This window comes from Bombina bombina, chromosome 6, assembly GCF_027579735.1.
Source record: "Bombina bombina isolate aBomBom1 chromosome 6, aBomBom1.pri, whole genome shotgun sequence".
In the NCBI taxonomy this organism is placed as follows: domain Eukaryota; kingdom Metazoa; phylum Chordata; class Amphibia; order Anura; family Bombinatoridae; genus Bombina; species Bombina bombina.
Genome location: NC_069504.1, coordinates 1,019,256,705 through 1,019,271,319, shown reverse-complemented (window position 1 = coordinate 1,019,271,319; position 14,615 = coordinate 1,019,256,705).

Below are 14,615 nucleotides of genomic sequence, written 5' to 3'. Positions count from 1 at the left end.
CCTATCTCCCTCACTTCCCATTGACTTACATTATAAACTGGGTTTCAATTTACAACGGTTCCGATTTACAACCATTCCTTCTGGAACCTAACCCCGGCGTAAACTGAGGGCTACCTGTATCTAGTGTTTTTCCCCAATAACTGTGGCAATGGTTAGTCCCATAGATCATGCGATATTTGTGTTTCCTATTATGAGGCCGCTCTCTGCTTGCTGCTTCCATGTAGTTTTTTGGGGGGTTTTGCGAGGTAGCGGCAGCTGGAAATTGTTTGCTGGGGGGAAAACATTAGCTGCTCTATCAAAATATATAATTATGTTCTAACAGCTATGACCCTTCAAGAAGAGCTGGAGTAAATTGCTTCCATATAGAGATCAATAGGCTGATTGTCTAGTACGTGATAGCTACACCTGACATACAACTGGGTAATGATATCTGCGCATCTTTAAGGGTATAAGATGTACAAATGGTCGCTTTGTTTAGTCTGTGCATTCTCTAGTCTTGTGTAAATAAATAAATAAAAAACAAAAGCATTTAATACTTAAAGGGACATAAAACCCCAAATTATTCCTTTATGATTCAGATACAATTTTAAACAACTTTCCAATTTACATATTTAACTTATGTGATTCATTCTTTATGTAGTCTTTGTTAAAAAGCATACTTAGGTAGGCTTTGGAGCAGCAATGCAGTATTGGGAGCTAGCTGCTGATTATAGAACACACACATATATGAAAAAATTTATAAATTATAAGAATGTGTGCACTCTATCTAGACTACAAACAAAACAATTTTGGTGCTAGCAGTCACAATGCAATAGTAACTAAATAAATAAAAGAGTAGTCACAGCTACAAAGTACTTGCTGTGAAAAAGAATGACAAGGCAGCACTCAAATTGCATAAATAACAAGTGGTTTATTTGGTAAACCTGCACATGTCAAAAACAATTCCCAAAACCCTTAATTAAACTAAAAAGGAGTGACTAATAAACCCAGGCCTGGTTTGTGCTTTATCTAACACACTACCGTAAAACTACGGTTAATACAAATGATTGTTCGAAGTATATGACATATTTGAACTATGCACTGTTACAAACAAACAAAAAATGTGTGAAAGATACACTGTTGCAACAATATCCAAAGGAGACACAGATTAACAAATGTCCATTTAACAGAGCACTTAGTGTGAATCACACGCTCTGCAATTGAAATATGTTACAAAAAAGCAGTTCCTGCGTTACTGATTGGAAGGTCAACTGTTATAGATTATTGAGCAAACAGTCTCACCACATTCGCGGTACAAAGTTCCAGAATTCGCTTCAACACTAGCTTGTATAGTTACCACTTGATCACTCCATACTCTGCATTTTTCTCATGCCGGATCCTGGTAATTCTCCAAACAAAGCAATGTGTGTTGAAAGCTCCATAACGGTTTCAGTACCTCCTTGTATTATAAACCGGAAAACCTCTTCAAGACTGCTGCATGCTTTTCAGTTGTCAGAACCACATCAAGGTAACACGGTATGCTTTTAATCAGCTGCCAGGGATTTAGTACTCCACTTCAAACAGTTGCCGCTTCACAAAACGTCAGACATGACGCGTTTCGCCCCTCCCCTTAGTGGGCTGACTTTAGGGCCTCATCGGATGCTTACTTGTGGTGAAAACACCCCTTTTATAGCACTATAGCTAATTTAAATATTTGATTGACAGTTTTAGCACCATATTGCAACCTTGTATTCGAAGATAAACGAAAACTTATTATTGCACAAACATCATATTTGTTAAATAGTTACATGTTATGCAACATATACTTGGGTTTTACTTTTTCATTCTGGGATGGCAAAATCGAAGCTACACCATTTTTCTACCTTTGCAATTTATTACATCTCAAAACCTTTACTTATCATTAAGGCTAAACAAATGACTATTATATACACAACCAAAATAATGTATGTATGAAGAGTCCAACAGGTTCTTTCACAATTGTCCCCTACTAGGGTTAATTCTACAGAAAGCATGAGAAATCTATTTTTTCATTAAGGCCATTTGGAGCCAGAGTGTTTAATCGATAAATCCATCGAGATTCATTCCTTAATAACATATTATCCACATCACCCCCTCGGCGGTGCTGTTTTATGTGCTGGATGCCAGTTACTTTCATTATGGTAAAATCAGAATTATGATATAATTCAAAGTGTCTAGCCACTGGGCTATCCTGCTCTTTATTCTTAATGTCATCCCTATGCTCTCTGACTCGATCTTTTAGATCACGTTTAGTTTTCCCTATATAGAATAGGGGGCATGAGCAGTGCAAGAGGTAAATGACACCTGTAGTGTTGCAGGTTATCCATTGTTTTATATTATATTGTCTACCTGTTAAGGTTTCAAATTTACATGTTTTTTGTATAAACCTGCAATACACACAATGCCCACAAGGACTACAACCTTGCCATTTGCCTCTTGTGCTTAACCAATTGGTTTTCGGTTCTCTTGTATATTCACTTCTAACAAGCTTATCCTTAAGACTGTCAGCTCTGCGTGCTGTCAACAATGGAAAGTCTCCTACATAGTCTTTTAGTTCAGTATCAATAGTCAGCATGTGCCAATATTTATTCATGATGTCTCTAAGTTTGCCCCAGTGTGCGTTATATTTAGTTATGAGGCGTACTTTATCACCATTCCTTTTAACTACATTCTGTTTATAGAGCAGTTCATTTCTTGTACTGTTCCTAGCCCTTGTCCAGGCCCTTTTTACCTGTCTTTTAGAATATCCCCTTTCAAGGAACCTAGACGACATGTCTTTGGCCTGTGATTCAAACTCCTCTAAGTCGGAACAATTCCTTCTCAACCGAAGGAATTGGCCAACTGGAATGCCAGTTTTTAGGCATTCAGGATGGTGGCTAGTAGCATGTAAAAGGCTATTAGTGGCCGTTGATTTTCGATGGACCCTAGTGGTTAAGTGTCTACCTTCTTTCCTAATTGATAGATCTAAGAAAGTTGCTTCATCTTTACTCATTTCACATGTAAGAAAGATGTTGTACCCATTGTCAGAGTTTAGTATACTCAAGAAATTTTCAAACAACTCTTTACTGCCCCGCCACAGGAGTAGAATATCATCCACATAGCGGAGCCAGAGTGCCACATGTGCCTCCACTAGGGACTCAAAACACGAAAAAACCTCTCGTGCCTCCCATAAGCCTAGATGTAAACAGGCATATGTGGGTGCACATGTGGCACCCATGGCTGTGCCTTGAAGCTGTCTATAATATCTTCCATCAAATTGGAATATATTATTATTCAAAATGAGTTGTAACAAAGAGATTACAAAATCAGTATGCTTTTGAAAATCATGCCCTCTCTGTTCTAGAAAATATCTAGTTGCTCTGATTCCCACATTATGGGGGATCGAGGAGTATAACGACTCGACATCGAGGGTCACTAACCATGTGTCTTCATCAACCTCAATGCCATCTAATTTCCTGAGGACATCTGAAGTATCTTGGACATAGGAGGGCAGTGAACTTAGAAACGGTCTCATAAAATAGTCTATATATCTACTCGCTCCTTCCATAGGCCCCCCTATGCCCGAGATAATTGGTCGTCCCGGCGGTTTGCTCATGCTTTTATGCAGCTTGGGGATGCAGTAAAAAGTTGGCACAATAGGAAACTTTTTGAACATGAATGCATGTTCTTTGGTTGTTATTAGCCCTTCTCTCAAAGCATCATTGAGAATGAACAAAAGCTCATTACAAGATGTATCAAATGCAATTCTGTTTGTCAATTCATACTGTGTAGTATTGGATAACTGCCTCTGGATTTCTGTCACATAGTCATTATCATTCATGACCACCAAGTTACCACCCTTATCGGATGATTTAAAAATGAGTCCCTTCCTACTGAGTAATTCTTTGAGGGACTTTCTCTCATCTAAACTCAAATTATCCTGAACGACTTCACATCCTTGTAAATCCCCAATCTCTCTTTCAACGCATCTTACAAAGTTTTGAATCTCTGGAGCTGTTGAGAGTGGGGGCATATATTTGGAAGTCGGTCTTAAATTGGATTTTTTAGGGTGTTGAATAATATCAACATCCTCATTTTGCTCCTCTAAAAGTGACAGTAAGTCATCCAGAGCAGGTTTGTCACTTCTGTCCAGAGGCACATCCGGACCCATTTTTCTATTCATAACTTTTTTAAGTACCAGTTTCCTGGCAAATAAATTTAGGTCTTTTATGAATTCAAATTTGTCCAGATGTGCCGATGGGCAGAACGACAAACCTTTACTTAGCAGTGACATTTGTGTGAGGGACAGGGGGACGGAAGACAAGTTCACAACCCTGAGGGTGTCAACACCCCCAGATCCATGTGAGCCAAGAATAGAGCTCATACCCTCTGATTCCTGGTTAACATCCGTGTGCCTCTGTTGTTCTTGTACCTCCCACCACCTCTTCTCTTGTTTGAAGAGCGTCCACCTCCCTCTCTTTCTCCTGCCCCCCCTCCTTGTTTTCCGCCTAAAGGGAGCAGGTCTGAAGAAGAGCCAGCCACAATTTCATTTTGTTCATTATCTGAGTTGTCAGTCCCTGAGTCATATGAAAACCTACTGTTGTTACTATTTCTGTAGATGTAGATCTTATTTTTCCTTTCATCATCCTGATCTCTCATTAATTTTTTCCTCTTTCTAAATTTCACTTCATTTTGTAATTTATCTAGATTCCTTTGAATCTCTTTGTTTAGTTTTTCGAAAGCTGGATCTACAGAAAAAATATTCACAGCTAGATATGCCTTTTCTACTTCAATCTTACTTTCTTCTAACTTAATTTTATCCTCTGATATCATTAATTCCATCAGTTCAATTGTGCATTTTGTTAGAATTGCATTCCATTTTGCAATAAATTCATTATCAGCATTTGGTCCTCTTAAACTAATTCCAGGGTCCAGTTTAATCCTTAGACCTCTTGGTATTAGTTTTTCTAAGGATTAAACTGGACCCTGGTATTAGTTTAAGAGGACCAAATGCTGATAATGAATTTATTGCAAAATGGAATGCAATTCTAACAAAATGCACAATTGAACTTCCGTCCCCCTGTCCCTCACACAAATGTCACTGCTAAGTAAAGGTTTGTCGTTCTGCCCATCGGCACATCTGGACAAATTTGAATTCATAAAAGACCTAAATTTATTTGCCAGGAAACTGGTACTTAAAAAAGTTATGAATAGAAAAATGGGTCCGGATGTGCCTCTGGACAGAAGTGACAAACCTGCTCTGGATGACTTACTGTCACTTTTAGAGGAGCAAAATGAGGATGTTGATATTATTCAACACCCTAAAAAATCCAATTTAAGACCGACTTCCAAATATATGCCCCCACTCTCAACAGCTCCAGAGATTCAAAACTTTGTAAGATGCGTTGAAAGAGAGATTGGGGATTTACAAGGATGTGAAGTCGTTCAGGATAATTTGAGTTTAGATGAGAGAAAGTCCCTCAAAGAATTACTCAGTAGGAAGGGACTCATTTTTAAATCATCCGATAAGGGTGGTAACTTGGTGGTCATGAATGATAATGACTATGTGACAGAAATCCAGAGGCAGTTATCCAATACTACACAGTATGAATTGACAAACAGAATTGCATTTGATACATCTTGTAATGAGCTTTTGTTCATTCTCAATGATGCTTTGAGAGAAGGGCTAATAACAACCAAAGAACATGCATTCATGTTCAAAAAGTTTCCTATTGTGCCAACTTTTTACTGCATCCCCAAGCTGCATAAAAGCATGAGCAAACCGCCGGGACGACCAATTATCTCGGGCATAGGGGGGCCTATGGAAGGAGCGAGTAGATATATAGACTATTTTATGAGACTGTTTCTAAGTTCACTGCCCTCCTATGTCCAAGATACTTCAGATGTCCTCAGGAAATTAGATGGCATTGAGGTTGATGAAGACACATGGTTAGTGACCCTCGATGTCGAGTCGTTATACTCCTCGATCCCCCATAATGTGGGAATCAGAGCAACTAGATATTTTCTAGAACAGAGAGGGCATGATTTTCAAAAGCATACTGATTTTGTAATCTCTTTGTTACAACTCATTTTGAATAATAATATATTCCAATTTGATGGAAGATATTATAGACAGCTTCAAGGCACAGCCATGGGTGCCACATGTGCACCCACATATGCCTGTTTACATCTAGGCTTATGGGAGGCACGAGAGGTTTTTTCGTGTTTTGAGTCCCTAGTGGAGGCACATGTGGCACTCTGGCTCCGCTATGTGGATGATATTCTACTCCTGTGGCGGGGCAGTAAAGAGTTGTTTGAAAATTTCTTGAGTATACTAAACTCTGACAATGGGTACAACATCTTTCTTACATGTGAAATGAGTAAAGATGAAGCAACTTTCTTAGATCTATCAATTAGGAAAGAAGGTAGACACTTAACCACTAGGGTCCATCGAAAATCAACGGCCACTAATAGCCTTTTACATGCTACTAGCCACCATCCTGAATGCCTAAAAACTGGCATTCCAGTTGGCCAATTCCTTCGGTTGAGAAGGAATTGTTCCGACTTAGAGGAGTTTGAATCACAGGCCAAAGACATGTCGTCTAGGTTCCTTGAAAGGGGATATTCTAAAAGACAGGTAAAAAGGGCCTGGACAAGGGCTAGGAACAGTACAAGAAATGAACTGCTCTATAAACAGAATGTAGTTAAAAGGAATGGTGATAAAGTACGCCTCATAACTAAATATAACGCACACTGGGGCAAACTTAGAGACATCATGAATAAATATTGGCACATGCTGACTATTGATACTGAACTAAAAGACTATGTAGGAGACTTTCCATTGTTGACAGCACGCAGAGCTGACAGTCTTAAGGATAAGCTTGTTAGAAGTGAATATACAAGAGAACCGAAAACCAATTGGTTAAGCACAAGAGGCAAATGGCAAGGTTGTAGTCCTTGTGGGCATTGTGTGTATTGCAGGTTTATACAAAAAACATGTAAATTTGAAACCTTAACAGGTAGACAATATAATATAAAACAATGGATAACCTGCAACACTACAGGTGTCATTTACCTCTTGCACTGCTCATGCCCCCTATTCTATATAGGGAAAACTAAACGTGATCTAAAAGATCGAGTCAGAGAGCATAGGGATGACATTAAGAATAAAGAGCAGGATAGCCCAGTGGCTAGACACTTTGAATTATATCATAATTCTGATTTTACCATAATGAAAGTAACTGGCATCCAGCACATAAAACAGCACCGCCGAGGGGGTGATGTGGATAATATGTTATTAAGGAATGAATCTCGATGGATTTATCGATTAAACACTCTGGCTCCAAATGGCCTTAATGAAAAAATAGATTTCTCATGCTTTCTGTAGAATTAACCCTAGTAGGGGACAATTGTGAAAGAACCTGTTGGACTCTTCATACATACATTATTTTGGTTGTGTATATAATAGTCATTTGTTTAGCCTTAATGATAAGTAAAGGTTTTGAGATGTAATAAATTGCAAAGGTAGAAAAATGGTGTAGCTTCGATTTTGCCATCCCAGAATGAAAAAGTAAAACCCAAGTATATGTTGCATAACATGTAACTATTTAACAAATATGATGTTTGTGCAATAATAAGTTTTCGTTTATCTTCGAATACAAGGTTGCAATATGGTGCTAAAACTGTCAATCAAATATTTAAATTAGCTATAGTGCTATAAAAGGGGTGTTTTCACCACAAGTAAGCATCCGATGAGGCCCTAAAGTCAGCCCACTAAGGGGAGGGGCGAAACGCGTCATGTCTGACGTTTTGTGAAGCGGCAACTGTTTGAAGTGGAGTACTAAATCCCTGGCAGCTGATTAAAAGCATACCGTGTTACCTTGATGTGGTTCTGACAACTGAAAAGCATGCAGCAGTCTTGAAGAGGTTTTCCGGTTTATAATACAAGGAGGTACTGAAACCGTTATGGAGCTTTCAACACACATTGCTTTGTTTGGAGAATTACCAGGATCCGGCATGAGAAAAATGCAGAGTATGGAGTGATCAAGTGGTAACTATACAAGCTAGTGTTGAAGCGAATTCTGGAACTTTGTACCGCGAATGTGGTGAGACTGTTTGCTCAATAATCTATAACAGTTGACCTTCCAATCAGTAACGCAGGAACTGCTTTTTTGTAACATATTTCAATTGCAGAGCGTGTGATTCACACTAAGTGCTCTGTTAAATGGACATTTGTTAATCTGTGTCTCCTTTGGATATTGTTGCAACAGTGTATCTTTCACACATTTTTTGTTTGTTTGTAACAGTGCATAGTTCAAATATGTCATATACTTCGAACAATCATTTGTATTAACCGTAGTTTTACGGTAGTGTGTTAGATAAAGCACAAACCAGGCCTGGGTTTATTAGTCACTCCTTTTTAGTTTAATTAAGGGTTTTGGGAATTGTTTTTGACATGTGCAGGTTTACCAAATAAACCACTTGTTATTTATGCAATTTGAGTGCTGCCTTGTCATTCTTTTTCACAGCAAGTACTTTGTAGCTGTGACTACACACAGTTACACACATATATGACTCTTGTCATTGGCTCAGCCAATGTGTTCAGCTAGCTCACAGTAATGCATTACTGCTCTTTCAAAAATGTATACCTAGAGAGTGTTGTTAATACAGGTAAATCAGAAAGTTCTATCTGAATCATGAAATAAAAATTTTGGGTTGCATTTCCCTTTAAAACATTTTAGTTTAATACATGGTATGATTTGGAAACTATCTTCCTTGAAACAATGATGTGTTATGCAGTATATAGGGTGACCATATTGCTGCTTTAAAAAGGGACACATATGAAAAATACCTAAGTCAGGGCTTTTTAAAGAAATGTTTTGTATAAGAACCCTTGACATATGTATTTTTCATATGTGTAACTTTTTAAAGCAGCAATATGGTCACCCTAGTTATATAAGTAAAGTCTATTACAGAACAGATGCTTTAAACTATTTGATAACCTGTGAAAAAGCTACATTTTCAGTTCTCGTTTCTTGGCATCTCCCTGATTATAGCTAATTCTCAAGGCTACAATGGTTGATATAATTAGAGAAGCCTATTCATTCAGATCCAGTGGTATTTAGTAATAACTATTTTGGGATTATTAAAGACACTAAAAAATGTGTATTCTATCATGTGTTGTGAAATTCTGTGGGCTGGAGATTTCTCAGTTTTTCATCCTACTCAAGGCCTTCTAAATGACAACATAAATCACATTAATTCATGCAACCATTTCAATGTTTAAGTTTCGCAGCCTACAATATATTTGTTTCAGGACATAATGAGGCCCCAATACCAATTGAAACCAGTAGCATTTCTATTACCTTTTAACCCATTTGGCTGCCAAGGAAAGTTAAATTGCAGTGTTGGCAGACAAGATGTTAAATCATGCCATTTAATGTTTACATTCACTGATACTTCCATCCTTTTCATAAGAAGGGTAACATCACAATATGTTGAATCAGTTGTGTTCATGCAAATCTCTCAGGATTGCTTCTTATTTTTCTGGTATGCTTACTGTTGACAAAACGCAATGATAGGGATAGCTTCTGACTGCTGAGTCTTGTTTTTTGTGATGGAATCTTCTGTTACCAAGTCCTGCACAATTCATAGACCATGGGGCCGAATTATCAATGTGTGGGTGGACATGATCCGCTGTAGCAGATCATGTCCTGCGCACATTCGATAAATGCCGACAGCATACGCTGTCTGCATTTATCATTGCACAAGCATTTTACTAGAAATGCTTGTGCAATGCCGCCCCCTGCTAATTCATGAACAATTGGCCGCTAGCAGGAGGTGGCAATCAACTCCATATGAGGAGGTTATGGACAGAGTTCACGCACTTAAATTGGCTAACTCTTTTATTTTAGATGCCGCTTTGCAATTAGCAAAATTAGCGGCGAAAAATTCAGGGTTTGCTATTGTGGCGCGCAGAGCGCTTTGGCTAAAGTCTTGGTCAGCGGATGTGTCATCCAAGACAAAATTACTTAACATTCCTTTCAAAGGTAAAACTTTATTTGGACCTGATTTGAAAGAGATTATTTCAGACATCACTGGAGGAAAGGGCCACGCCCTTCCACAGGATAGGTCTTTTAAGGCTAAAAATAAGCCTAATTTTCGTCCCTTTCGCAGAATTGGACCAGCCTCTAATTCTGCATCCTCTAAGCAAGAGGGTAATGCCTCACAACCCAAACCAGCCTGGAAACCAATGCAAGGCTGGAACAAGGGTAAGCAGGCCAAGAAGCCTGCCACTACTAACAAGACAGCATGAAGGAGTAGCCCCCGATCCGGGACCGGATCTGGTGGGGGGCAGACTCTCTCTCTTTGCTCAGGCTTGGGCAAGAGATGTTCAGGATCCTTGGGCGCTAGAAATAGTTTCTCAAGGTTATCTCCTGGAATTCAAGGAACTACCCCCAAGGGGAAGGTTCCACAAGTCTCACTTATCCTCAAACCAAATAAAGAGACAGGCATTCTTACATTGTGTAGAAGACCTGTTAAAGATGGGAGTAATACACCCAGTTCCAATAAAGGAACAAGGAATGGGATTTTATTCCAATCTGTTCGTAGTTCCCAAAAAAGAGGGAACGTTCAGACCAATTTTGGATTTGAAGATCCTAAACAAATTTCTCAGGGTACCATCGTTCAAAATGGAAACTATTCGAACGATTCTACCCACCATCCAGGAAAGTCAATTTATGACTACCGTGGATCTAAAGGATGCGTACCTACATATCCCTATCCACAAGGAACATCATCAGTTCCTAAGGTTCGCTTTTCTGGACAAACATTACCAGTTTGTGGCTCTTCCATTCGGATTAGCCACTGCTCCAAGGATTTTCACAAAGGTGCTAGGGTCCCTTCCAGCGGTTCTAAGACCAAGGGGCATTGCAGTAGTACCTTACTTGGACGACATTCTAATACAAGCGTCGTCCCTGTCAAAGGCAAAGGCTCATACGGACATCGTTCTAGCCTTTCTCACATCTCACGGATGGAAGGTGAACAAAGAAAAGAGTTCTCTGTCCCCGTCAACAAGAGTTCCCTTCTTGGGAACAATAATAGATTCCTTAGAAATGAGGATTTTTCTGACAGAGGTCAGAAAATCAAAACTTCTAAGCTCTTGTCAAGTGCTTCATTCTGTTCCTCGTCCTTCCATAGTGCAGTGCATGGAAGTAATAGGATTGATGGTTGCAACAATGGACATAGTTCCTTTTGCACGAATTCATCTAAGACCATTACAACTGTGCATGCTCAAACAGTGGAATGGGGATTATACAGACTTGTCTCCAATGATTCAAGTAGATCAAAAGACCAGAGATTCACTCCGTTGGTGGCTGACCCTGGACCATCTGTCCCAGGGAATGAGCTTCCGCAGGCCGGAGTGGGTCATTGTCACGACCGACACCAGTCTAGTGGGCTGGGGTGCGGTCTGGGAATCCCTGAAAGCTCAGGGTCTATGGTCTCGGGAAGAGTCTCTTCTCCCGATAAACATTCTGGAACTGAGAGCGATATTCAATGCTCTCAGAGCTTGGCCTCAACTAGCAAAGGCCAAATTCATAAGGTTCCAATCAGACAACATGACGACTGTTGCTTATATCAATCATCAAGGGGGAACAAAGAGTTCCCTGGCGATGAAAGAAGTGACCAAAATAATTCAATGGGCAGAGGATCACTCCTGCCACTTGTCTGTGATCCACATCCCAGGAGTGGAAAATTGGGAAGCGTCAGACATTTCATCCGGGGGAGTGGGAACTCCATCCGGAAATCTTTGCCCAAATAACTCAATTATGGGGCATTCCAGACATGGATCTGATGGCGTCTCGTCAGAACTTCAAGGTTCCTTGCTACGGGTCCAGATCCAGGGATCCCAAGGCGACTCTAGTAGATGCACTAGTAGCTCCTTGGACTTTCAACCTAGCTTACGTATTCCCACCGTTTCCTCTCATTCCCAGGCTGGTAGCCAGGATCAATCAGGAGAGGGCCTCGGTGATCCTGATAGTTCCTGCGTGGCCACGCAGGACTTGGTATGCAGACCTGGTGAATATGTCATCGGCTCCACCATGGAAGCTACCTTTGAGACAGGACCTTCTTGTTCAAGGTCCATTCGAACACCCAAATCTGGTCTCCCTCCAACTGACGGCTTGGAGATTGAACGCTTGATTCTATCAAAGCGTGGGTTTTCAGATTCAGTGATAGATACTCTGGTTCAGGCCAGAAAACCTGTAACTAGAAAAATTTACCATAAAATATGGAAAAAATATATCTGTTGGTGTGAATCCAAAGGATTCCCATGGAATAAGATAAAAATTCCTAAGATTCTCTCCTTTCTTCAAGAAGGTTTGGAGAAAGGATTATCTGCAAGTTCTCTAAAGGGTCAGATCTCTGCTTTATCTGTCTTACTACACAAAAGACTGGCAGCTGTGCCAGATGTTCAAGCATTTGTTCAGGCTCTGGTTAGGATCAAGCCTGTTTACAGACCTTTGACTCCTCCCTGGAGTCTAAATCTAGTTCTTTCAGTTCTTCAAGGGGTTCCGTTTGAACCCTTACATTCCATAGATATTAAGTTACTATCTTGGAAAGTTTTGTTTTTGGTTGCAATTTCTTCTGCTAGAAGAGTTTCAGAGTTATCTGCTCTGCAGTGTTCTCCTCCTTGTGTTCCATGCAGATAAGGTGGTTTTGTGTACTAAGCCTGGTTTTCTTCCTAAAGTTGTTTCTAACAAAAATATTAACCAGGAGATAGTTGTACCTTCTTTGTGTCCGAATCCAGTTTCAAAGAAGGAACGTTTGTTACATAATTTGGACGTTGTCCGTGCTCTAAAGTTCTATTTAGAGGCTACTAAAGATTTCAGACAAACATCTTCCTTGTTTGTTGTTTATTCTGGTAAAAGGAGAGGTCAAAAAGCGACTTCTACCTCTCTTTCCTTTTGGCTTAAAAGCATTATCCGATTGGCTTATGAGACTGCCGGACGGCAGCCTCCTGAAAGAATCACAGCTCACTCCACTAGGGCTGTGGCTTCCACATGGGCCTTCAAGAAGGAGGCTTCTGTTGACCAGATATGTAAGGCAGCGACTTGGTCTTCACTGCACATTTTTGCCAAATTTTACAAATTTGATACTTTTGCTTCTTCGGAGGCTATTTTTGGGAGAAAGGTTTTGCAAGCTGTGGTGCCTTCCATTTAGGTGACCTGATTTGCTCCCTCCCTTCATCCGTGTCCTAAAGCTTTGGTATTGGTTCCCACAAGTAAGGATGACGCCGTGGACCGGACACACCAATGTTGGAGAAAACAGAATTTATGTTTACCTGATAAATTACTTTCTCCAACGGTGTGTCCGGTCCACGGCCCGCCCTGGTTTTTTAATCAGGTCTGATGAATTATTTTCTCTAACTACAGTCACCACGGTATCATATGGTTTCTCCTATATATATTTCCTCCTGTCCGTCGGTCGAATGACTGGGGTGGGCGGAGCCTAGGAGGGATCATGTGACCAGCTTTGCTGGGACTCTTTGCCATTTCCTGTTGGGGAAGAGAATATCCCACAAGTAAGGATGACGCCGTGGACCGGACACACCGTTGGAGAAAGTAATTTATCAGGTAAGCATAAATTCTGTTTTCTTTGGATTTGTACAAGCTTCACTATCACTTAGTCTTTTAGCTGCTTGTTTAGGCAAGTTAGTTAGTGCACTTGAAGAAGTAGCTGTCACGTTGGAAACAGCACTTGTGCTCTTCATTTATTCATCTTCATTGCGTTGTTCTGACTGCGACTCCTCAACAGTGGCCGAGCTTGCACCTTGCCAAAAAAAACTTAATTTACTCTGCTTCATATTTGGTTTGGTTTGCAAGAAAAAGCTTTAATTTGAGAAGGCCAGTCAATGATGTACAGTAGGATGAGTATGTCTGTGATAAAGAAGAAAACCAATAAACTTTTTGTTGGTAAAATCCAAAACAAAACAGGACAACAAACTTAAAAGTTGACATATAAGGTGAAACACATTTGTGGGTTCTTTTTTTCCAAAGACAGTCTATGTAGACAGCAACTTCCAATAGAAATATCCAAATGGCATTTACTAACTGCTTGTCCAGTCCACATTTGTTACAGAAAACCCATTTTGATAGCTGATGAATTGACATTTCTTAATATTTACAGAAACAGCTCATTGACTTGTTCTATAGCCAGTTACCACCTGGGAGTTGCTCCTTTCAGTCCAATTGTGCTTTTTCACAGAGGAGAACTTTCCTGAAGTAATCAGCCTGATTCCTCCTAACTAGGTCAGTCCAGTCCCAAAATACCAGGCAATTCTCCTCTGTACAAGGGGAATGGCAACCCCAGATGATCGTTTTGACCTTCTGTGGGTCTCAGACATCTCATGCCTGAAAAGGATTCAATGAAAAAAAGGAGGGTGACTTTCCTCTCTAACCTATCACTGCTCTTTGGCATAGAGGTCTGTGCCAATGGAAGTAATAGGTTGGGAGGGGAGCACGTTACTTAATAGGGGAATTATTATTGTCTGTGTTCAATTATATCCCTCAGTCCTACAGTTGTGTGTAATACAGTTAAATAGTAAGTACAGGAATGAG